Source organism: Rhagoletis pomonella, unplaced genomic scaffold, assembly GCF_013731165.1.
Source record: "Rhagoletis pomonella isolate Grant_MI unplaced genomic scaffold, Rhpom_1.0 Rhpom_scaffold_00006, whole genome shotgun sequence".
Lineage (NCBI taxonomy): Eukaryota > Metazoa > Arthropoda > Insecta > Diptera > Tephritidae > Rhagoletis > Rhagoletis pomonella.
This window is the reverse complement of record NW_023458560.1, coordinates 4,105,517-4,132,772: the sequence shown is the minus strand read 5'-3', so window position 1 is coordinate 4,132,772 and position 27,256 is coordinate 4,105,517. Positions and strand designations below refer to the sequence as shown.

Here is a 27,256-nt window from a genome sequence, read left to right as displayed (position 1 = left end):
AGCTCCAAAAGCACAAAAATGGCAACACTGCTCGCGCAACGCACCACCAAATTTATGTGGACGGGCTTTAAGTCTCTTTGGCTTGCAATCACGGAGGATAAATTAATTTTTCGAAACTGTATCAAATGTCAAACAAAAAATTTACCAAATCAAATAAAAATGTACCAACAAAAAATTTTGAACGCTTCACAGAAACAACGAATGTTTAATCAAATATACATTTATTTGACGCCTTTCAAATAAACATCTTGTAAAAATATACATACAGTGGTGGAAAAATAAATAGGGACACTTTTTTAACACTTTTTTCCTCTTTTTCTTTTATTCATTTAATATTATTATTTTTTTATAAAAGTATATATCATTATCTAACAAAAATCATATAAATTCTTTTTTAAAACTTTGTGCAAAAATTATACAACTTCGGTAAAATTGCATCTAAATTTTAAACTTTTTTATCATATTTTTTTATAATTTTTTTGAGTGTGTAGTTTTATAGCCAAGAATAAAATGCAAGTTTTAAGTTCCTAAAAAATCGCGTTAATTTTTGATAATTTATATTCTGAATGTATTACGCACTTTTTTCCATACAAAAAAAAAATGTCGAACATACTTTGTAGGAAAGAAAATGCGTTAAAAAAAATGCGAAAAATCAACGCGATTTTGTAGCAACTTAAAACTTACACTTCATTCTAGTAAAAGTTAATGGGCTAGAAAACTAAAAAAATCTGATTAAGATACAATTTTGCAGAATTTTTATAATTTTTGCACGAATTTTTATATTAAATATGAATTCATATAGGTTTTGTTAGACAATGAGCTATAATTTTATAAAAAAATAATAAATATTAAATAAACAAAAGAAAAATATGTTTATGTATTAAAAGTAGAAAAAAAATTAGTCAAGCATTTCACTGTCTGCGAGATCTTAAGTCCCATTTTGGTTTAAAGACTCTGTATGTATTTCAATATTATGACAAAAACTTTGAGAAGATATAATATAATCTTTTACTTTTATTAAAGAACTGAGTGTTTTAATTGTTATCTTTTACTACGTTTAGTTTTTATCAGATTCTGAACAGATAAGACACGTTCAACATTTGCGGAGGAATGTGGAATAGACAATATGACTTGAGCTATTTTAGATAAGCCTACAAACATTGGGTCGTTCAATTCGTTTTTAGTTAATTTAATTTGTTCCCAAAACACGCATATATTTAAACTTTTTTAACTTCTCGTGCACTGGTAGAAAAGGTGTGAGGTAGAAAAAGAAAAATAAATTTCTATAAGAAATCGGAATTGCCAACCTTGTAATGTAAACCAAATTTAGACGAAGTTTGTAGAGAAGGAAAAAAGTATAAATAAGTAGAAGTTTTTAGCCAACATATATATAAAACCAATCGAAATATACACAGCGGTGCATTTCCAAATAGTACCAAAAAGGTCGATGTTGGCTCAATGTACTTTTGGTTTCTAATTATAAGGCCTGTGTGCAGCTCTCAAGTGACGTACAAGAAATGGCTAAGAAATTTTCTTGAGTCAATATTCCTTAAGGCAATACGCTAAGGAATTCTATGCTTTCTACTGCGGTTTTCTAAAGTTTTTTGTGAAAAAAGAACACAAGGCAACCCAGGTTCGCAACAGAAATATATGCCCGTTCCATTATTTCTTGAGGAAAGAGGGAGGCAACAGGTTGTGAAGTATCAAAAATGTCGAATTTCCTTGGACACACATACGAAATAAAGGCAATTTTTTATTGACCGTTTTCTTGAGAGCTGCATACAGGGCAGTACCAAAAAAGCACAATTGTGCCAACTTTATCATCACTGCTTGCAATACATAGTGGCCCTCTCAATGCAGCTCTGCTCAGCTCAGTGCAAATCAACTGGAGAATAAAAACAATAGCTGTAGAAGTGCATTGATGTGCTTAAAAAAGATTACAATTATCAAAGAGCTTTTTAGCTTTGGGGTTCAAAAATACACAAGACTACGTTGATAATGGACGCGAACGAGCGCACAAGCCGGTAAGAAGCCAATGAGCGAGCGAATGCGATGAGTAGATTAAATCACATACATGAATATGTAGGTAGCTACATATAAACATTAAAACATGTGAATTTATATACACATGCATTCATGCATTAGGCTGGGTAGAGAAATGAAGTTGTATTATAATGGAATTACAATGCAGCATCAAGGCACATCTACATACCAGGATGTAGCGAACCGAAGGTGCCACATTCCGCAACCCCCTACTTTGGTTTTGCCGATTTTAACATTTCTCGTGTAAAAGCAAGGACGCCTCTAAAACTTTAAATGCACTGAAACTCACTAATGCTTTCACTAAAATCACAGTTTTTTCACATCTTCGATAGTTGTGTTTTCGTATTCTCCAGAAACAAATATCCAGTAACTTTCCAGTAACCAAATTTCGGAGAGTAAGCCAATATTTACTCCCAATGAGAGAAATATGTAAGAATGTACGAAAACGCAAAACCAGCAAATAGTTGCACATTTTATGAACAACTGATTAATTTGTTGTTTTCCGACGCAATTTTCTAAGAAAAATAGTATTTCCATCTTAATATATATTTAAATAGGTTTATTTTGTCAATTGAACCCTAAAAGCACCATAAACAATTATTTTAGTAATGTGAATTGCATTATTCATCATGCCATCAGCTGTTTTTCTTACTAGCAAATCGTTTATACTAAAAATTCAGTAAAACTTGCACGTTCAGCTGTCATTTTCGCTCTCTCAATTCTCTCTCTTTTGCTGGTTTCTTGCAAGATTTTGCGTACGAAAACGACATCCAGTAAAAACCAGTAGACCTAGTACCGGATTTTACAGGATAGTGTTACTTCAGTGCCCGTGTAAACAAATTTGAAAATTCTTTGCGACTATAATAATAATAGATTTGTGCTTACACATTTGTTAGTGTTTTTTACGTCGGGTTGAACCGGGCTTAAACCCAGGTTCTGCGGAATGTTAGCGCGCACTGCCACCACAGCGGCCGTCTATGATTCCACCACATTAAAGGATCTTCTTTTCTGGGTATAAGGGGTAGCTGTAAATATTTCTCCATCGTTCGGCTATCCTTATCAGTACAAAAACTGGAATCAGTATCAAAGCTGTTGGCGATTTCCTCAAAACATTGCCAAATATCCTGGTCTCGCTCTTGAATAGAACTTTCAGTAGGGTTCGGCCCTTTTCATATGATTCAGCAGGTTTCTCCATGCTAACTGATTTATATTTTCGAATTATTTAGTTCACCATCTACTCAGTTTTTAGATTTATTGATGTCAGAAAATAAAACGAGTTTTGAAACGTGTGTCACAAAATATTGCAACAATGAAGCCGTACGGGGCGATTCGGGAAGCGAAACGTTATATAACCATGCATATTAGCTCCATTTTCGTCACATTAAAAAAAAATATATCAATCACGCGTTTTTCCTTAGCGGCGTTAATTGCTGTTTATCTTCTGTCTTTGACGTTTCTCCTGTATTTACTATATTATATATTTACTCCGCAGACGGAGAAGTTATCTTTTTAATACAGGATTACATCATAACTTGGATTTCAGAGGAGATCGGATCCGATCGTATATCTGAATCCGGCTCTTATTTTTTACAGGATATCCGGAATCAGGTTTTCCGGCAAAATCTCTATCCGGCACATGCCTAGACAGTACCTACTGCCCACTGAATCTTCTCTTATATTAGAGTTGCTGCTGATGCCACTGACGATACCACCACTATATTAGCTTGATTCCCGTAATGAATGTTGCCAGAACTTTTCAGAGAAGACTAAATGGGCAAAAAATAAAACTAAAAAAAACTGAATCAAAATTTAAGTTATGACTAAGGAAAATAGCTAAATTAACAGATCAAATATTTTTTCGTTATAATAACTTCATAACAACTTATTTTGTACTTAAACAAATTTTTTTCGTAGGATCTCAAAATTAAGGCAGCTTAAGACAAAGTTGTGATTCCATCTCATTGTTCTGTAAACAGTTGAGATTCGGTGTGATATTTAGCCCCATCGCGTGAAAACCAATACTTTAGTAACCCTAATGTACTTACCAAAGAAAAAGTACTCCCACTCTTTACGCGGTGAGTACAACGCGAGAGTACCTTTCCTGGGCAACTTCTCCGCTACGCAATTCCCTATGATATTAATATGGCGCGTTACTCAGATGAGTTTGATCGGGGAAAATTCACTTGCAGACATTCGATTGCTCCTTTAATGCAAGCTCTGCCTCATGCTGGCGTTTTACATGAAAACACCATCCACCGTCACTTTCATCAAGCTTCGACTCAACGGTGTCGTCTTGCAATCCCTAAAGGTAATGTGAGTGTCGAAAGAGCTCAAAAACCAGTCTACCCACGTAGATATCGGACAAAGTCGAAGCCTTTCTTTGTGTTTTCTGACAAGGGAAAATGCTAACACGTGCGATATGTTTGTACTTCATCTTCGCAAAGCGTACTTTTTCGCGCCCCTGAGTAACTATTGAAAGGGTGCGTTTAGATGCAGATGAATTTGAATATTTTGTATACATATTAGAAGTGTATATTTTTTAAATGAGAACTTGCCGAAGTAAAATAACAGGACAGCAGTTGCCTTTGTTTTTCACTCCATACCTAACACAAAAAATCGCCAAGAAACATTTTAACACTATTTAAATTTAATATTTTGAGCAAAAGTAAAAAGCTAATTTTAAGAAACCACTAAGAAAACACCTAAAAGCAAAACAGGATTTTTCCGGCTAAACACAAATAAAAAAGCTAAATCTAGCCGAAAAATAGCTAAAATTCCAACACTGTCCGTAATCGCTGTATAGTACCAATCGTGAGACTACAAAAAAAATGTCGTCCAAATTTTTTATTTTGTACCAATAGCCCAATATAAAAAATGTACAAATGTAACAGTCGTGGCCTTATCAGTTTCCGAATTCCGCTGAATAGCTTGTTATCTGGAGTTCATACAACATTTTCTGAAAGAAAACACACTTAAATTTAAGATTTTTTAAAAAGTGGAGTTAAGCAATTTGTGCAATGAGCGACTCATTTAATAGAAAATTACCATGGAATTTATTTTTGGCATATGTTCCATGAATCAGATCTGTGGAAGTAATGTCTGAACTGACTTCCATGGACCAAAAATCGATCGATGGTAGTACTTACATAGGTATATCACCCTGGAAGTTATTTCGAAACCTCATTTTTAAGTGATTCTATAGAACTAAATCATTTCTTTAAACCAAATTTGATTTTAATGAAATGCTTTAGTAAGTGATGGAAGAAGTAGGCGCACACTTACATATATACAATCTTGTAGAACGAGCTTAACTTCATAAACAGACAGAGTTTGGAGTGACTTCTTAAGGGTTGGCACAATGGATTTAGCTAGGTCGGAAAACTAGTTCATATCGTCACTAGACACATAAAGGCGCGAGCTCAAAAGTTGACGGCGAAAAAAGACGCATAAAAAAACATTAGCGTCAAAGACTCTTAACATACTTCGCCGAAGTTTTTCATAAGCATCTTTTTTCGCAAAATTTTTTTACGCGACTTTTTTTGCCGTCAAAACACTATCACGCCTTTATTCGTGTGATGGTATATTCCACGATCTTAAAGATACCTATAGCCATCGAAAGTACCCTTTCACCCAGCTGTATCACATCTGGTTAAAAATAAAAATAACTATAAAGAAATCGACTTAGCCTATTTTTCTCCTAAACCTTCTTGACGTTTTTAAAACTAGGGTGGGCAATTACAAACTTGTATCTTTCGTCTGGGTACCGACGCGGTCTAATGCTCATACATACAATGTACTCATAATATAAAAAATTACTAAATCACGCATACAAAGTATGTAGTGTAAATTTGTTTATATGTAGGTATATTAGACTGCATCCCTCCCCATACAAAAAAAAAATCGATACTGTTTTTGCACCGGAATTTTAAATTCTATCAAATTTTAAGACCAAAATACTTCTGGAAAATAATAGGGCTATTCGCGATCTGGTGCAAATGGCCTAGCATCATTGCATTGCAAATTTGTATTGCAAATTATTTGCAATACACAAACAAAATACACGCATTTGCATTTGTCATGGCTTGGCAAATTTGCAATACCGAAAATCCATAGCATAAAAATGCTATGCATTGCATTCATAAACAAAACCAAAGCTGATGCACAAAAATTGTTTTGCAAAAGCTTTGCCATGACAGTTTAATAAAGGTCGCTCACAATCCATGGCATATTTCTGCAATTGCATAAATTTGTCAGCTCTTATGCACCGAATCGCGAATAGCCCTATTAAGATTTACGTGAGCTGGACCGATTTGAAAATACCTCCAAACATTGAGTTTTTTAAGAATAAAAACAGTTTTTTAAGTATATTTTTACAAAAAATTACCTCAGGTGACAAAACAGTTTAAGTCTCAAAAATTTGCATAAAAATTTTTAAAAATGTTCAAGGGAATCATAACAATGAGATTTTTGATGCTTTTTTCAACGACTAGTTTAAAAAAACTTGAATAACTCAGACTAAACTTTACTGATTAAGACTAGTGAGGTATCATTGGAAAGGAATTTTCCCACCCTTTTTATTCCGTTGTAAATAAGCTAATTTTTTATTTTAATCTTTATCACACTCTCTTATGGAAACCCGAGGTAGTTGCGCACATTTTGGTACCTTAACTGATTTTCTCTGAGAAATAGTTTATTTACTGCAAACATTTAAAAAAAAGATACTTCTCCGTGAGTTAAAAATTTCGGGATGTTTTTTTCGAGATTTTCGAATATCATGACGATGAGGTAACTCCTTTTTTGCGATAAAGAATGTAAAAAAATATATTTCACCCCAAAAAAATATTGAGGTGTAAATATTGTATGGAATGACCCATATATATTGCAAATTTTCAAGAATATTTAAGCGAAAAATTTGTAAAGGACATTTTCCATACCTATTCGTCCGTATGCACCAAAAAATTTATTCTCTTATAATTCTACAGAATTTTTTCTTTTATATGATACCCTTATTGTTATCCGACATTGCACCGAATTTTTAAATATTTTTTAAATTTCAAAGTCCTTTTAAAAAAAATCCTGGCGTCAGAGAGAACAACTAGGTACGCAGTTTTACTATAATTTCCCCATAGTTTCGCGAATATATTCATTTTTTGTGTGTAACATTTACTGTCGCGCGGTGTTATGATTGCGTTGAAAACATTTTTGAATATTTTTATGTAGGTTTTTAGAGCTTAAACTGTCATGTCATCTGAGGGTTTTTTTTTTAAATCCCTTAAGAAACTATTTTTACTCATTTGCTCAATTGTAAAAAATTCGAAGCAGCGTTACCCAATTTAAGTTTTTTGGTGGAAGGGTTTTCTATCCTAAATTTGGGAATATAAATAAAATAGTTATATTAACATTTACCTTTAAAAATAATTAATATCCTATCTTAAAAACGTTTAAATTTTACATTAAATTCGATAACTACTTGCCAAAATCTTTATTTGTACATTAATACAATTTTAGTGAGCATATTTTAAAATTTGTTTAGTGTCATTATGTCACCTGAATATTTCACAATGTACTGGCGACTGTTACAGTTTTCTATGTCATGACTGTCAGAGAAGTGAGTATTATGCAATTCTAATATATTTCGACAATATCGTTGTTTCTCTGCGTAAAAATAAATATATTTTACTGTTCAATATTGGAGGGGGTGTGAAACAACATTGATGATTTATTGTTAGTATGAAAAAGAGAAACACAATTATCATCTTATTGATCACTAGACCTCTTCTCTTTCAAAAACAAAAGGGGAAATGTTCGGTTATTTATGCAACGGCTTTGAGGTGGGGAGCGGAGACGGAAGGGAAATTCATTGAAAAATTGAATAAAATTAGCATTTTGACAAAGAAAATGTAAGTCCAACTCCGGCTACGCTGACCACAGTATTTTTTACAAAAAGGTCCATATTTTAAACCGAATTTATTCATAAATTTGTATCTAAAAATTTAAAATCTTTATTTTAAACTAACGTTTAATTGTTTGACCACACGTGTGTGCTAAAATTTTTTGCTTTGGGTTCAGCGTTTGGACACACCTAAGCAAATGCTTTTTCTTAAAATTTCATACCTTGTACTCAATTTGTTCAAATAAATTTAAGTGAAAGATATATTTTAAGAAAAAGCAATTGCTCAGTTCTTTTGCATACGGCCCAATAACCCAATATTATTGTACAAGTAAAATACCTTTTGCTTGTTCAAATTTCAATTCTAATACTATGTCTCCATTGTGAGATTTAATGAAGATTTAGCCCTCTGACGAGATTTGACGTTAAATCTTTTGAGATTTACCATATAAAATTAAATCTCGAAAGGCAGTAGATTTAAGTTAAATCTCCGTCAAATCTTCAATAATATTGATCAATAAGTACAATGTGGCAACCACAAATTCACATGCCATAAGTCAAATGACATTTGTGTTTTCAATATACAGACATTGAAATCTAGCCTATCATAAAAACATGAATTTTCGTATTTTTAGGGATTTTTATATTTTGTTAGTTTGGGATGAAAATTAGTAATACATATTTCCAAAACTTTGGTTGTAATAAATTAAGAAAATGTTATTTTAAAAACTAAAAATTTAGAAGAAACGTTTTATATTAATATCAAGCAGAGTCTTCTCCGCTTTCTATAAGTCATTTACGCGCTGCGACAAAAAATGTATAAATTTCGGTAATGGTTCTGCTTCGATAACATTGCACCGAACATCCTCTAGAACTCAGTTCGTACCTATTCATGATATGCCAAAGGCCCACGATTGGATTTTCGGTTCCCTCCTATGAATAAGAGAGTTCTACACAAATTTTTCTTCCCGCAAATGTTTTTACCGTTTTGATAATTTTTCTTAAATTCGGGAAAATTATTCGGAATATGGTACCATTCTTTACACATTCCAAACTATATATTACACATACATATTTACCACGAATTAAAAGCCAATAATATTCAGAATTCATATAATGAAATTCCGCTTGGTACCTTCCTTTTATCTGTCTGTATATCAATGTCCGCAACTGTATTTATAAAATCATACATAAGCAAACGTCAAATATTTAAAAATGTGAACGTCAAACATATCTCATTGTGGTAATGGAGACGGTTGTGATTTAGCAACTGGATTTATTAAATATTAATGGATAAATCTCTCAATGGAGACATAGTATAAGAACACAATGTTAATAAACAAACAAAAAAATAATAAAAAAATGTGGAGGAATTTAGATATTGGGTATGGTAGCACGAAATTTCACAATCTACTTAATTGTCAGGTTGTTAATATGGCGACGAAAAAGTGACCTTCTTTTTTGTATCATGTTTTTACTCATAAAAAGCTCATATTTTTGGAGGTATTTTCAAATCGGTTCAGCTCACGTAAATCTTAATATTTATCTGAAATATTTTGGTGGAAATCTAAAATATAACAAAATTTTGTAATCCCGGCGGAAAAAACGCAACTTTTTTTGATGATGCAGTCTAATGTACATACATATGTACATATTCATACGTATGCCTGGCTTTATGCGTTTTAGCCAGCGAATCTCTGCAGCAGAAAGGGAGGTAATTCAAAACAAGCCGACATCCATACTAGTACACATGTATGTAGATATGTATGTCCATAGTTAATGTCGGCGTTCGGCGCCATCAGATCGCAACTTACCCCAACTAAAGCTCAGTTGGAGACGCGATTTGACGATCGACGGACGGGCGCGATTCAAAGTTTCGAAAGTGAAAATTTTAAGCGTAAAGTTTTAAAATGAATTGAATTGAATACAGCATATGTGTATGCTATAAAATTTTTATTCTACATATGTATGTACATACAAGTGTGTGTGCTATTTGTGTGTGGGCATTGTTTTCACCCGTTACTGGAAAAAAATCAGAAAACCGCGAATGTAAAACAATAAAAATGTTTATCAGGGATTATTTTATATCTCTAAAGTCACGCTCTGAGCATATTTTTGAAAAATGTATACGTATTGAAAATGCGCAAAAAACCAAAATGTGTGTATAAAACAAAATAAAATTAATATAAAATAAAATAAGTTTAATGTGATTAAAATAAAATTTATCAAATTAAACTAAATTAAAATAAACTGGAATAAATCGCTATGTTGCCAACCAATATATTTATTTCTGATCTTACAAATAATTTTGATTGTTTTATAAAGTAACGCGCAAATTCTCGAGTCATAATCAGGTAAGCGTTAAACTGAGGATTCTATTGTAAGAATTGTAGGTGCAAGCATAATTTTTGATGTACTTTGTATGTACATACATATATATAAATATATGTACATGCATACTTACATGTTAGATTAAATAAGTTAACAGTAAAAACAAATATTTTTAAAGCAAGCTTTCTTAATATGAACGAAATCGGTTTACCAAATATATCGACTCTTGCACCACCTAACAGCAACGTTTTTAGTGGAGTTATTCCATTTCATGTAGTTAATATACCTTCCAAATATGATCGGACTATAAATACGGGTTTTTCAAATATCTCGGCTCCTGCGTCACCTATCGAATTTATGTACTCACCTTTCGTACTGCATTGTCATCGGGTTATGAGCCAACTGTGAAGACTAAATTCTCTAGCTTATTGGGAAGTTGGTCAAAAATTGATTGCAAGATACAAACATACATACATACAGAGCAAGTTAAATGAAAGCTTTTAAAAAGCTGAAGTTATTGTTGAAAATTAAATTATAAAACACACAGTCGCCTATTGAATGCGGAAATCAATCTTTCAGATCGCTTCGAGTGCACCAACATCAGCCACAAACACATGTACACACATGCCCAACTACATGAATCAGTACAAATACATATGCATTAAATTACCAGAAAACATATCTACATGCAATCCCAATTTGCCACAGAACGGGGGCGAGTTCGAATCGACGTCGTTACGACGTCGGTCTGGTGTAGTCGTTTGGGTGAATTCGAATGCAAAGTCGTTCCGACTTCGTTTTTTCTCATCGAATCGAAGTCGTTACGATGTCGGTTTGGTGAAGTTGGGTGAAATAGGCAAAAAAAGGCACTAGAAATCACAAAACCGAATAATAATCAAAAAATACATTTATTTTAGAAATGCTTATTTTACAAGTAAAAAGAGAAAATCTATGAACTAGTTTCATTATATGAACAATTTGTACTTGTAGTAACATTGAACCACTAGACGAATTTTGAAGTTTTCTGGCAGCATTTTCATTCGCTTTTCGCGAAGAAAAGCCTTGAATGTACTAAACGTGCGCTCGACGTGAGTTGATACAAGTGAGCCCAATTTAAATATGGAACGCTAAAACTTTCATATTATCAGGAATAAGGGCTTTTCCTTGCCCTTTACAATTAAAGGTAGAAAAGCCAAAAAAAGGCAAATATTTTAAAAAAGGCAACATCAAATGTGTATATGTATATGGAATCAGGGAAAGCTAAATCGCGGACATTCTTAATCGGATATGAAATTCGAACGTCGCCAGCGGACAAATTGTTCACCAGAACGAATCGGAAACGACGTCGTTTGGCAAATTGGTATGCTGCAAGAATGATAGAATACAAGATTGCGCCAATCGAGCTGAGAGCAACTGGGTGTGACGTCACATTATTTTGAGAAGGAGAGTGTAAAGAATAATTTTGAAGAAGAAGAGGAAGAAGCGAACCAGTGGTGCGAAATAGTGATGTAAAACTAGGTAGGATTGTACCTACTCTTCAGCTTCCTAAATTTGAACGTACATTCGGTACAATGACATTATTTTAGGTACATTTGGAACGTAGTAAAATATAGTTTCATGTAAGTCCAAAAGTTGTTATGGTACAGATGGAAGATTTAGTCCACAGAGTGACAAAAATATATGCACATAAAAGTACATGTTTTCTGTTTAGGTACGTGTATCTACTTTTAGGTACAACTTTTCGGCAAATAGGTACAATATGAATATTTAGTATTCATCACAAGTGCTCAAAAATAATAATGTTACGTCAGCGAAAGGGTGGATGCTGTCAAATCGAGAAAGGGAGGATTAGCGGTCCGCGGAAGGCGCCACCTCTGTTTCGCTGCATCGCGGGTATGCTGTAAATATACCCTGCGGGGAATTTGACTCGATTAAATTACCAGAAAACATATCTACACACAATGTCATATTAAAAATACTCTGCAGGAAATTTGGCTAGATTCTCAGCCATTAATTGTATTTGTCCCAGAGACCCGGAATAATAATTATTTCATAGTGGAGCTTTAAAAATTCATCCAAATTTTCGTAAGAATTATAAAAGACTTTGATAATAATTATGTGTGAGAAAATTTGTTTAAGTCATCGATAACTATTATTTTAAGACTTATATAATAAATGATGAATATTTTTAAGTCTTCAAAGACTTATTTTACGACCTATCCTATAAAAGTCTTGTCATAATAATTATGAGTGCGAAAAAATTGTTTAAGTTTTAAAGGACGGGGCTTATTCAGGACCATTTCGGAATTAGTTAGTGACCATTTCGGGCTTACTTGGGGAACAGTTTGGGAAATGTTGGGGAGTAGTTTGGGAATATATTATATATATAGTCCTGAATTTGTCCAAAACTAAGCCCCAACTGGGCCGAAACTACTCCCCAACTATGCCCGAACTAGTCCCCTGCTACTACTGAACTAGTTCGTGCTACAAAAAAGTCAAGAAATACACCCATAACAAAACCTAGTGTAAGTTGTAGGTATGGTCGAGGACAACATGTAAACAGGTTCCGTATAGTTCCTGAACCCTCCATTTTTTATTTATATGTAACAGCAGTTATATTCGTACTTGATGCACTTATCTATTAACAGCCTAACTACTTTTCATCCAATTAAAGGTTAAATTAGTGGTGACATGGTTATGGTTCCAAGCAGAGATGCTCAACAAACTATATGAATCGATTTCGTTTTGTTGATGCGCAAAAATAACAGGGTTCGTATTTGCACACACATGTGCAGCACATCCTAACATTTTAAGCTCACACACGTGTGCTGTGCATATAAAAAATTAAAAATTTGCTCACATCACATGTGTGTGCCGTTTGGTAAACAGCACGGGCACATGTATGTACTTTCTTTTTATTAATGTAAAGCACACGCACATGTGTGCGCTATGCGTAGAGAAAAGCTCGGAACACTTTGACGACTGCAACTTCACGACGTAACGACAGCGACATCATTTTGTCGACAAATGTCGCCTTGAAGCCAGCTTCTTAAACATTTTGAAGACCTCAGCGACATAGCAAACAGCCGATTTTAAAGTTTGACATTTTGGTATATTTATTTCACAAATTGTGTATTTTTATTTAAGTAAATAAGAAAAACATGAACAATCAAGAATATGTGATTAATTTTGCGACAATTTAATTTTGCAGCACTACATCTACTCATTGTCGCCGGCAAAATTAGAAATAGATTTAATTTGGCGACGTCGACAATTGCAGTCCTGCAGCCAAGATGTCGTGCTGTCGTCAAAATAATTGTGCCCGTAAGAACGTGTGTATTTAAAATTTGACAGATGCTGCTTGTCGCTTGCTGTCGTCAAAGTGTTCCGAGCTAAACTTATACACTTCGAATTCTAACTCAAATCTTAAAATAATTTTTTAATATGTTTTCTGTCATATAAAAAACAAACAACATCTCACTTTTTATTGAATTGTCTTTCAAAAAATAACGTTTAATAAACAAATTCTTTTAAGAATATATTATGTGCATGTGCATGGGCTGAAATTTGTACAAAAATTGGCTCACACACATGTGCATGTGCTTAATAACAAACAGCACACACTTTTCTGTGAGTAGAGTTTGTTTTCCACTTATGCACACACATGTGTATGAGCAGTGAGTGCAAGTTGAATGTGTTTCTGGCGTGTGTGTGAGCAGAGCATGTGTGTGCAAATACGAACCCTGAAAAATAACTTATCAAAATAAAGGAAACAAAACTCAATAGTTAACGTTGAAACGAAATAAATCATCAATCTTTAACAAAATAAATCTACGAAAAGTTGTTGTATGCCATTGCCCGTTCACTATTAACACCTAGCACCTAAATGCATGCTACAGCTTTAGCATTAACGATTGAATTTCTTTTCGTTAAAAACCAAAATAGAATTATTTTGATAATTACCTAAACGATAAAAAACTGAATCGTTTCAACAGAAACGATTGCTTTTTTTGGTAAACGCTAAAATTAACGTTGCAATGCATCCTTGGTTCCAAGCAACCTTACTGCCAACACTGTATTCGATTAGTGGCGCCACACCATAAAGCCATAGCAATAACCATAGCCATAGGGACCAATTGAATTTTGGTTTTCCACTATAACCATGGTCAGCTGATATCTGAAGTGCGAGTAAGAACGTGTTGCCAGACGTTAAAAAATATACTATTGTTCACAGCCAACGTTTTGACAAAAGTGTAGAATATGAACCATTTAGCTATGCAAAAGCCATGTGACTTGATAGAACTTCTCACGTTGATTTTAACTGTACCAAAATTATTTGGTGCAAAAATATAAAGAAGATATATGAGGTTAAATTAAAATGTTTTGACTCTTTTAAATATTAACCCCGTATGAACTACATAACCGATTCAAAAACTTATGATGACAACCTAAACCCAATTAATTTATATTTCAGCTGAAGTACATAACTTATATGCTTTTTTAAATATTTAATCCAAAAATACTAAAAAACGAACAAAAAATTGTATATTTTTCATAAAATGACATTTTTAACAAAATTTCGTAATTAATGAGAAAGAATTTATATTATTGGAAAGTACAAGATAGTACCTTTAATTTGATGTACATATTTGATTATGATCTGGTGTTGAGTTTTAAGAATTTAGTAATAGTGAAAGAAGTTCTGCGCAAATATCCTACGGTATTACACATTTTCCGAATCTTGTTCCGCGTCTAGCAACACCGGCATTGTTGACTACGAGAAATCAGCCCTTTATGGTTATGATACCTATAATCATGATGGATAATGTGGTTACGGTTGGGGTAATGGCTATGACTAGGGATGTTGCGAATGTGGAATTTTTGACATCCGCGGATGCGAATGCGGATGTCAAGTATTTTTAAGAAACAATTACAATCTAGCATAATGCAGAGATCATTGTTTAAACAGCGCTTACAAGCCAAACCAGATGTGTCAGGTTTTCTAAAGCCCTTCAAAAAGAATTATTCATTCTCATTCCATTGGCTGTTTCAGAATTTGGGGAATCTGTAACTTCATGAGTGTTTTTCGATTTTAGTTTCTGTTATTTTTAATAGTTCCTTCTGCGACTGGTTTGAAAAATTTATGCTTATAGCGCGCTAAATAGGTGGATATGGAAAATAAATTCGTATTTTCCAGGAATGAAAATTTTGAACAAAATTCTGTTATCAAAGTCGTGGCTGCCAGCCGAATCGGATCGGTATATTGTTACTTAAAAAAAAAAAACCCCTGTTTTTTATAAGCATTTGAATCTCAGATAGCTATGTAATTTTTATCTTATTAAAGGTCAGACCTATAGGTTTTTAATTATTTGAGCATCGATTCTCTTTATAGCCAGACATTTATCATTTCTGCTGGAAAGAAGGAACAATTTTACCACAGAAGTTTTTAGCCAAGGATCCAATGTATATCCCTATGAAAAAAATATTGCCCGACAAGTAAACAAAGGTACTGTTTTTAAAATTTTTGCTAAAAATAAATTTCCCAAAGAGCCCCATTTGAAATTATTGAAACGAATATATGTAACATCAAAGGCAAATCACGAAAATTTGGTTAAGAATTACAGTGCACACTTTCTTCTTTTGTGCCTAGTAGGATTTTTTAAGATTGTCAAAAAAAAATCATAATAAAGAAAGAAAGCAATGCAGGCACATAAAAAAAATTGTTAAAAAGCCTATGTTCTCTTTGACGTACGTCAAAGGTCAAGTAAAAGATGGATCTTGTATGACTGTCCATTGATAGCTCGGCTATATAGCTTAAGAAATAATATGTTTAAAGACATTTTTATCAAAGTTGATAAATATGGCATTTGACCAGTTTTGTTACACAAATACTCCCACGACCACAGGCAAAAATATGGGCTACAATTTGTCCTTTTTATTTGCCATATATACGTTTTGTCGGTGCACTTGCACAACATTCGCATTCGCAAAAGCTCCGCATTGATTATTGCGAATGAGAAAGCGAATGCGAATGTTAAAATTAATGCGAAAGCTCCGCAGTTGCGGATGCGAATGCGAATATTCGCAACAACCCTGGTTATGACTATGGCGTAATGGTATGTCACCACCAATTTAACCTTAAAACCGCCCATGTCTTAAAAAGAGAATTTATAAACCTTTAAAATGATGTATGTATATACATACATTCGGATTGAAGTAATTTATTGAACCTATTGCTTATATTGAATCTAACTTTGTAACAAGGTTCAAGGTTCTTCAAAATATTTTCAAAGCACAACCTCTTTCGCCTGACATCGATTTCAGGATATACATTTAAATTTTCGGCCTTTATTTAAGTTGAACTTGCTTTTTGAAACAGGTGGCAACCCTCCTACATATAATAAAGAAATAAAGCCTTTTCAAAACCATTTCGATCGATACTCATAGTGTAATAATTGATTTAATAGTTTGAACTTAATTTTTTTTATCAGGTAGCAACATTTTTGAAAAAATAAGAAGTTATTGCACGCCCACTGGCCAAGCTTTTTAATTTGATACCGCATTTTGTAAAATAGAACGAACGGTACAGATCTGATAAGACGAAAAAATTTAGCGTACTGTGCATTCATATGTACATATGTATGTATTTACATCTTATATCTTATATATATATACAATAATAGCCGTTTTCGTTGTTCGTTCGAGTTAAGTACTCAAAAACCACTGGATAGATTCCAGTCAAAAATTCAGAGGTTGTACCTTGCATATATGGTCCTATTATAGGCTACTAGAAAACTCGGTAGGTGGCGCTGGGGTCGAGTTATCCATATTTTAGTATTTATGAACCGATTTCGTTGAAATTCAATACGTAAGCTACCTGTATGATGAAAAATTCGTTTCTTGAAAATGGACCCGCTGGAGTTTAGGTATTTAGAACATCCGTGTTTTGAATAAAAATCTAATTGAAATTTATTGTGCATATTTATTTCATGACAAGCAATAGTTTTGCAGAAAAAGGACCTTATGGATGGCGCTGCAGCCGAAATATATGAAACCCACACGGGGTTCTGTCTGCTTTGGCATGCGTTTAAGTATGCATATAAAGACCGCAACGTTGTGTAAGCGCACCCTTGTTTGAAGTCCTCATACACCCTAAATGCGATCTTGCATCTACCTCCGATTGACGAAATTGCTCGGGGCGGCCGTTTTTACAGGAGCAAGACTCAATGAAACCAGTTCATAAATATTAAGACTAATTGTAAAAGTGGCGAATATCAATTGCTTCATTTGAACGATATTCAAGAGATCACACGATTAATTTAGCCAATGTACGGGAAAACTTTTTATCCTGTGGGACAGCGAGGATTCTTGGCCGTCCTATAACTGAAAACGCTCATCTGTGCTCTTGAGTTTCCTTATAAGGACTTCTATTGGCTTACATGGTACATCGGGCCAATGCTGAAGTTACAAGATCATAGAAGGATATTACGCACGCTTGGCAGAGATCTCACAGGTGAAAATAAGAGCATTGGTAAAACTTATGACATCGAAAGGGACTAGTATTCCATATGGTATCACAGCGCTACTATTCTTGGCCTATGTGTGAGGAGGATTCTGCTCTTTAGTGGTTTCAATTTAAACTAAAAATGTTTACTTTACAGACCACTTTTGCTTTTAAACGCTATTTTTGTATTGGCCAACGCAAAATATCTTATCAGGCGCCGCGAAGCAAGCGGGCATTGCTAGTTAGCTCATAAATTAGCGATCATTCATATACATATATCGCTAGCTTAGATTAAAAAAATTGCTTAGTTAACTTTTAATGCAAACTCTTATTTTCGATCCGAAAAAGATAAAAGTACTTGTTCAATTTTTCTCATTTATAATGAAAGGAAAATTTGCTAACAGGCTAACCTAATATTCGCGGCTTGCGTTTTGGTACGCATGCCGTCGAATTTGTTTTTTTGCGTCACCCGAAATTGGCTTGCGTGCGATTGCATTTGATTTCATTGAGCGAAACGTCAAATAAAAATGTCACGCAGAACAAAAATTGGAAATTGAGTTAGCTTCATACGCACGCCGTTCAATTTCGGTTGATCCCATACAAGTTGCATGCGCATGAGAAATTTTTGACAATAAATTGGTTAGCCTGTAAGTCCAAAAGAGGCACTGAAAACCCGGTAAGGCCAAAATAATACGAAAGTTTTTAATACAGATCGAATCCTTCTGTTTCGAATATAGTTTGCGTGGCTTTAAACACGCAAAATGCTGTACATATTCAAAGTTTTGCGAATGGGTACAAGAAGCTTTCTTCCTCTCCTGCAAAAAATGGACTTAGTCACTTTTCACTCTAGGCTAGCGAAATATCGAATTACTTACGGCGTTTTCGTTTCTAAAAAAATTTTGCCTTCTCATTGGCTTTTCCTAGTAGTTGTGCGTAGAGGGTACCTACTAAGAAGGCAATATTTTTCGGTGGAAAGAAAACACCATTACTGTTTAAAAAGTCTGCAGCAGTTTGTTTGAATTCATTTAGAAGGGGAACCTCTTTGACAAAAGCCTAGAAAACGCTTTCGAATAAAATACCTGCCTAGTTAGAACTTTGAAGCGCTTAAAGCAAGTGAAGCAAAGCAGCCATTGTTCGGCCTTCATATGTTCGTTTTAGAATATTTCATACAATTTTTGACAGTTTTGAAAGCAAAGCAAGCCTGCATTGTGCCAGTACCTTTACCATGATACAAAAAAGAAGGTAGTTCCATTGCCACCTTTCGTCGTCATATTAACAACCTGACAATTAAGTAGATTGTGACATTTCGTGCTACCGTATCCAATATCTAAAATCCTCCAAATCTTGTTAAGTATTAATTTTTTGTTTATTTAAAAACATTTTGTTCTTAGAGCGTGTGTGAATCGGCAACAAAGTTCGCGGCGAGTAAATTTTTTGACAACTATGAGGTGAATAAAATTTCAGTAGCTCATGAGGCTAGTGAAATTTTTGACAAATGCATAGAAAATTTTGACAATTGCTAAGATTGTTGATGTGTGTAATTTTTCGTTAAATAAAAGCTTAAATTGATGAATTGCAATCAACGATGGTAGATGTTTTCTTAAAATATTAATTTCACTTCAATTTGTAATATTTTATTCAGCATAAATCTGCGGTTATCAAAAATTTACTGCTGTCAAAAAATATTTCATTTCACACAGCAGATTGGCAAAACTGTCTCACCATAGTAAAAGTATTATTCAACAGCTTTCCCCATAGAACTTTGTTACCGATTCACACACGCCCTTAGAGCGTGTGTGAATCGATAACAAAGTTCGCGGCGAGTAAATTTTTGAAAACTATGAGGTCAATAAAATTTCACTAGCTCATGAGGCTAGTGAAATTTTTGACAAATGCATGAAAAATTTTTACAATCGCATAGATTGTTGATGTGTGTAATTTTTCGTTAAATAAAAGCTTAAGCTGATGAATTGCAATCAACGATGGTAGATGTTTTCTTAAAATATTAATTTCACTTCAATTTTTAATATTTTATTCCGCATAAATCTGCGGTTATCAAAAATTTACTGCTGTCAAAAAATATTTCATTTCACACAGCAGGTTGGCAAAATTGTCTCACCATAGTAAAAATATTATTCAATAGCTTTCCCCATAGATCTTTGTTACCGATTCACACACGCCCTTAGAATCGAAATTTGAACAAGCAAAAGGTATTTTGTTGGGTACGGCTAGGTTACTTGTACAATAATTTTGTGTTATTGTGTCCAAACGCTTAACCCAAAGCAACAAATTTTACACACACACGTGTGGTCAAACAATTAAGCGTTAGTTTAAAATAAAGATTTCAAATTTTCAGATGTAAATTTATGAATAACTTCGGTTTGAAATATGGATCTTTTTGTAAAAAATACTGTGGTCAGCGTAGCCGGACTGATGAGTGTTATTTTTTCTAAGCGCTGCCGAAAGCCTACGAGTTTACATTCTCCCTGTCAAAATGATGATTACATCCCATTTTTCAATTTGTAAACAAACTGAAATTCATTTTGCCTCCATGGAAGAAAAAAGGAAAGTGAACGTTCAATATTCGCCAGGAACATTTCTAGAAGTAAAAACTAGTTGGCACTATCATAAAGTCACATAGCAGGCAGCCAAAAAGCATATATATACCTAAACTCGAAAAATGCAATTTTGTTTGTCTACAAAAATTGCAACCATATGTTTTCGTGATGGATAATTTTTGCTGCCTAAAATTAGTTGCGTTCGACAAGTCAAAAATTGGTAATAGTTTTTCCAAATTTTTACTGGATGGCGTTCGATAACGACAAAAAAAAATATCCAACACACAAAAGAAAGAGAGCGAGCGTTCATTTTGATGCAAGAGAAGCGTTCATTTTGTACTGGCAAAATAATTGCGAACTAATATGAAAAAGCTTCTTATAAAATCCGCATGCCATTCGGAGGCGGCGGAAAAGTGTAGGTCCCTCCATTTTGTGTATCAACACCAAGAAGAACACCAGAAATTGTAAGCGCCAAAATATTATTAATATTTTTGTATGTTTGTTTAAATGTAAGCACTACGATTAAAATTTGCAAATCGTTATACGCTTCTTGCATGTTCAAAATCAGACTTTTATTGAAAGTCATAAATACAAATCTTTGTGATATGTATATGTATGTATTAATATTAAAGGGTGTCCGGTGGCAGAATTGGGTTTTAGATTTACAGTTTCTCCCTAACCGCTGAGCGTATCGGCGGGGTGGGGATAGCGTAAGCTTCGTCATTCGTGCGAGTTATTTAATAACGATGTCTCAGTGGACGGGTAAGCATCATGCGTTCGCAATCGAAGCGTATTTCAAGGTCAATGATTAGTGTGCAACTGCTCGTCGTAGATTTTGTCCACGGTACAATATTCGACGTTTTCCCCTGCGACGACCCCTTCGACGACCCCTTCGACGATCTTACCCCTATGGATTTTTTCGGTGGGCATACCTCAAAAGTAAAGTCTACGAAAAAAACCCAGCGACCATCTCAGCACTAAAAAATATCGTTCGTGAGGTTAATTGTATCCCAACATCACTTCTGCAGCGAGTGGCTCGGAGTACGGAGGCCAGATTTGAAGAGTGTATCCAACGTAACGGTCAACATTTTTAGAGGAATAATTAAAAAAAAAACAAAATCCGCACTTGTCTTCTTTGTAATAGTTATTGAAATAAACGTATATCATTAGTAATTCATTTTTAATTTAGCTTTTAATTCCTAATTCTGCCACCGGACACCCTGTATATATATATATATGTAGGTAGGCAAATAAACTTAGCCATTGATTATATGCATACATATGAAAATATGTATTGTGTATAATATGATATATTCGTACTACAACGATTACGTGCTACCGCTGTATGCATGTACATATTAGTAACAATTTTATATAGCTTTTCCGTGTTATTTGTCGACTTGCCTTTAGCAAGTTTTTGATTTGTGATGCTACTGGTCGCGATTGTTCGTACTATATGGTGCTCGAAAGCAATAAAAATGATTAAGGGAACTCAGTTAAAAATTTAAAATTTCAGTTGAGGTAGATCGGGGGACTACGAAACACGGGGCGTTGAGCGAAATATTCATAGAACGGAATTGATAAGTGAGACATCTACAAACGACCGTTCTCACGCACGCCTTGTATCTTTATTATGATATAACACTCGAAGCGTTGAACATGAGTGAAATATGTATGTATATATGTAATTTTTCGAGATCAGTTCTAAAAATAAATTTCTAGATACAATTGAGATTTTAGTACGGAATGATATGAATGATGATGAATTCTGCATCGCATAGTTAAAAAATTATTTCCCAAATATTTATGTACAGTTAATTTCAATGGGCTCTGAAAATTTAAATTTTTTCTTTTTGTGTACGCATAGTGATATTCATGATACATCCTTGTTTATACCGACACATAAAACGCTTTGACCTAGTTCGCTGTGATTCAAAATGGAGGCATAAACCAAATTTCAATACGCTCAGAAATGCAAAGGTGTATTGACTCGATTTTGTTTTCAAATCGGTGTTTTACTTCTCACATCGCACAGTGCCGCCTAAGTGGGCAAAAATCTAAAATTCTTTGTCTACAATGTGAACGCGTTTGGTATTTTTGGAAAGGTAATTTATCCACTAAAAATAATTAAATAGAAATTTCCCTATAAAATGAATTACATGCCACCAGGAAGCCACTAAAGTCGACAAATTTTATACTAAGAATGTTAATAAGAGCATAGCCATGCGTAAGCTCTTCACCAAAACAATAAAATGTAAATAAAAATAAAATGTTGGTTTGACTTTTTTTATTTCTAAATAGATAGTAGAGAGCTACAAGATTAAAAAATTTGGAATAAAATTAAACCCAAGGTGTCCCTGCGGTATTCCAGAAAAACAATTTTTTTATCAAAATTTCAAAAAACGGTAAATTTTAATGGAATGAATAAAAAATATATTTGAAAATATGTTATTTTTTATTATTTTATTAAATTGTATGAGTTTTTAGCTTTCGAAAAAAGAAATAAAAAACCTGCTAATTTTTTGCACATTTTTAAGTAGTGCGTTTTTTGCTAATGCATAAAATCATTTTTTCATTTTTTGTCAATGCCATCAGAGGTTTTAGTTTGCAAATATTACGAAGAGGATTGCCACCTGTTTGTAAAGTCGAATTTAGTTAAACTGAAATAATAATTGTGTCAAACCCAAGGTTTACGACATGTATTTGTTATTTTATTACAAATACATACATTGCCAATCAATGATTTGTTCTGATTACATTCATTTTAAATTACTGGACTCGTAAATTAACTAAGGAATGTTTTAGTCTTCAGTTATTTCTTTCTTAATATGCCTAATTGTTTGTTTTTTCTGATACCCATATTGATATACATATTTCAGTTACCCTATTTCCTTAATTAAAGTGAATTTAATTTTTTTAACATGTGGCAAACCTTCTACGTGTCGTTTAAAACTAAATCATTCAAAACCATTTCAATTGATACCCATATTGTACTATCTCATTTACATTCTCAGTTAATTCAACTTTAATAATGTTAATAAAATTTGTAACAGGTGGCAACCCTTTTCAAAAAAATAAAACTTTATTGCACATCTACAGGCCAGTCTCTGAATTGAGCATTCTCAATTTTACTAAGAAGCGATTTTTCAGTTAAATCCGTCCATAATTATATTTTTGCCCACATTTCATATGGAAGGGAAGCACTGTGTATCTGTTAAAAAACAGGTATAAATACATCACTCATTTGACGCGAAGTGAAAAAAGCTGATTTTCTTCATACAGCCCGTTTTAAATTGGAATTGTCTATACATAGTATAAAGGAACTACTGAACGGATTTTGACGAGATTTTCTCTAATATATTTTTTTAATTTAGAATTTAAATGGGGTTGCCACCTGTTAAGACAATCACTATATTCAATGCTAATAAGCGTAGGCGTCAGTTCTGCACCGTCACTGTCAATTGAAAAGACTTAGCCTCTGGATGTGTAATAATATATTATTTTCCTGGGTAGGGCTGCCACCTGTTAAAAAACTATAAGATCTTCACCGTTCTCTGGATAAAAAAATTAGATACCAAATGGAAGAGCATGGCCTTTGCGTGTACAATAACTTTAATTTTTTTGAGTAGGGTTGCCACCTATTTAAAATTACTATCTTATTCTTATACGTAGTATAAAGCAAAGCCAAGATTTTTTTACCACGCTAATTTCGAAAGCTACTGAAGGGATTTGGATGAGATTTTGTTTTGTATATTCTGTATCGATAGAAGTATTATATTTAGTGCTTAGCCTTTCTATAGGGTTGCCATCTGTCTAAAAACTTATAAGATCCTTGCGTTGAGTTATAAGATCTTCACCGTTCGTCGGACTAAAAAATTAGATACCAAGTGAAAGCATATGGTCTCCGGATGTGCAAAATGCATTAATTATTTTTTAGTGGGGTTGCCACCTATTTAAAAATAACCACATTTTTATTAATTATATACATCAGATTTTCACAGTTCATTCAATTAAAAAAAAAAAACAAGCGAAAGGATATGATCCTCAGATGTGCAATGCTTTAATTTTTTTTTAGAGGGGTTGCCACCTATTAAAAAATTGCAACCTTACATATAATACGTGAATGCATTTTTTATTAATTACATCAGATTTGCGCAATAAGGTTTTATATTTTCGAAGAGGGTTGCCACCTGTACGAAAAACTATCAAGAATTGGGCTGTTCGTTGGACTAAATAGTGAGTTGTTAAAAGAGAGGACTTGGCCTCCAGGTGTGCAATACGGTTTTATTTTTTTTAATATAGTTGCCGCCTGTCTAAAAAAATGTTTAAGATCCACACCGTTCGTTGCCTTAAAAACATAAGATGTCAAATGAAACGGCTTGGCCATTAGGTGTGCAATAAGGCTTTATTTTTTAATAGGGTTGCCACTTGCCGCGTATATGTACTTACTTATGTACACATTCAGCGCGTGGCAAAGCCTCGCGCATACGAGGCCAGCTAGTTATTATAATAAATTTGAATTATTGTTCGCTTCCATTTCGGTCATCCGCGCAAATTAATTATTAAAGAAATATCCAAAGAAAACAACGAATTTTGTTTACTTTTGAATACGGTTTCAGCGAGGGCGCTATAAACTTTTGAAAGAAAAATGTGTTGAGTCAAATCGGTTTATTGTAAATGCGGTTCTTACATTGGTATAAACAAGGTAACAATAATTTTTAGAAGGTAGTTTCACTTCAAAAATCTTAACATATGGGTAAGGGTCTGATTATGCATACTTCGCATAACTTCACACAACCATTTGTACCAGTGCAATAAAAATGTAACTTAAGAAAATGTGAAGCATAATCTAAACTCATCAGATCGCTAAGTTTTTAAAAGTTCTGCTAATTTCTGGGTAATGGAAAACATACAAATTAGGTACAAAGTACATAAAATTACAGTTTGAAGTTTATGCGAAGTTGTGCGAAGTTATGCGAAGTATGCATAATCAGACCATAAGACTTCCTCAAGTGGGCCCCGAGTTTACCAAGATTAATATTTTTCAGTGATATTCAGGCAGCACCGAGTTTTGTAGTCGAAAAGTACATTGTGTACTGTAGTGTAGTGTAGTGTTTTGGAAATTTTTATTTTTCTTTGAAAGTAATTGTCCGAATGAAACAATGTTATGGGTGCAGACTAAAAAAAACATTAAACTATACAACAAAATTATTTGCGTTACAAAAATATTTTTTTTTTTGCTTTTCAATAATTTTTTTATGAACAATTTAAACAATTTCTGCTCCTCGTGGACGAAAATTTTTAACAATAACTTATGTAATAAACATTTCTGTATTTATCAATGAAAAAATGCGTGTATTTCGATATAGTTTGGTCGGAACGAATTTTTATTTGCCAGCGTGCTGGAAGATACTTCGATAGATAATAGATAAATAAAGCTTATTAAATACAAATTATTAATTCTTTAGGTTATTGGTGTTGCCACAACTTTAAATCTTTAAGTCGCAAGCTTCTTTGTAGGACTGTTTATGTGTGTGTTTTCAATGAAAATCTTTCATCTTATGTACATGTATGGATATAAATGTGTTTTTGAACGTAGACTCCAATAATTCGAATTCTATTTTACTGAAATCTTAATATGAATTATTAAGAAATCGACAAATTGAAATTTGCAAGACTTTTAATAAATTTTCAGCAATATATGTAAATGGCTATATTTATAAACACAATAATGCAAAATATCACTCTCTTTTAAATCAAACTCCAAATTGAACTCATTTATCTTGTATGGTTGTAAAATTAAAGAGACTGATGGTTTGCATATCTGCGTTAATGAATTCAGCCACCATTTAAAAAATTCGCCATTTAAAAAGGTCGATGTATCGATACATCGATGTTGCTAGCCCAAAAACATCGAAACATCGATGTGCGTAAACATCGATGTTTTTCCAGCACTAATACACAACCTTCTTTTTCTTTATTGGCGCTGTAACCGCCTAACCGATTTTGGCCGAATCCAAAACAGCACGCCAGTCATTTCTCTTCTGTGCTAACTGACGCCAATAGGAAATGCCAAGTGAAGCCAAGTCCATCTCCAACACAGAGGAGGCCTTCCTCTTCCTCTGTTATCAGCATCGCGGTCCACGTTGAATACTTTCAGAGCAGGAGCGTTTCTGTCCATTTGAACGACATGGCCGCTGAATTTTAGTTCGCTACACTATGTCTATATCGTTGTAAAGCTCATACAGCCATCGTTAAATCAGGTATTCGCCATCGCAAACGCGTCAGATGTTTTCATTGGGCCTCCGCACACTGGACTGCTCAGTTCTAGGGATGGGTAGTGGGGGGTTGAAATTCGATTTTTTCCGAATTTCGAACATTGCCCAACCATTCGATTATTCGATTCGAAATTTGGTGGTGCAAATTCGATTTACTTCGAATTTTTTCGAATTTTCAAAAAAAAAATTCTGAAAATTTAAAAGTTTGTTTGTAAGAATGACAACTCAAATCGAAAAGTGATTCAGATGAACTTATATTAATATGATTAACTATCCATATCGCTCTTTTTTGCTTCACAACCAAAAAAAATACAATTTTTTTTTCAAAAAAATATCTAAAAAAATCCAAAAATTTGGCAAATGTAGCATATTGAAACTAATTTTTTGGGGCGTATAACAGATTTCATTTATTTTTCTTGCTTTAAAAAAAAACAAAGAAATTGTTGCATACTTCACGTTACATACATATGCAATCATACGTATGTTTATTAAAAAAGTCTTACATTTAATGACAACGTATGATTTTGCGTTTTAAAGCGAGATCTTTAAGTAAACAATTAACAAAATAGAAAATAGGGCATGTAGAGTTCTACCCAGTCACATTTTTGGTTTGTCCATAGCTAAACGGCCGGTAATTTTGACTCATGCAAAA

At 33.5% G+C, this 27,256-nt stretch overlaps 1 protein-coding gene across 4 annotated transcripts in view; it reads left to right on the top strand.

Moving 5' to 3' along the window:
- Positions 1 to 1,886: 1,886 nt before the first annotated feature.
- LOC118740313 (embryonic polarity protein dorsal) overlaps positions 1,887 to 27,256 on the top strand; it is a 139,468-nt gene continuing 114,098 nt past the window's right edge. Inside the window, exons 1-3 of one of the 4 annotated variants that reach the window (XM_036471798.1) lie at positions 9,758 to 9,830; positions 9,971 to 10,091; positions 10,259 to 10,287. The gene's annotated coding sequence lies outside the window, so the exon portion shown is untranslated. Of the gene's footprint in view, positions 2,025 to 9,752; positions 10,092 to 10,117; positions 10,288 to 27,256 lie in introns of those variants that run through there. The other 3 variants (XM_036471797.1, XM_036471799.1, XM_036471800.1) reach the window with 3 other exon arrangements.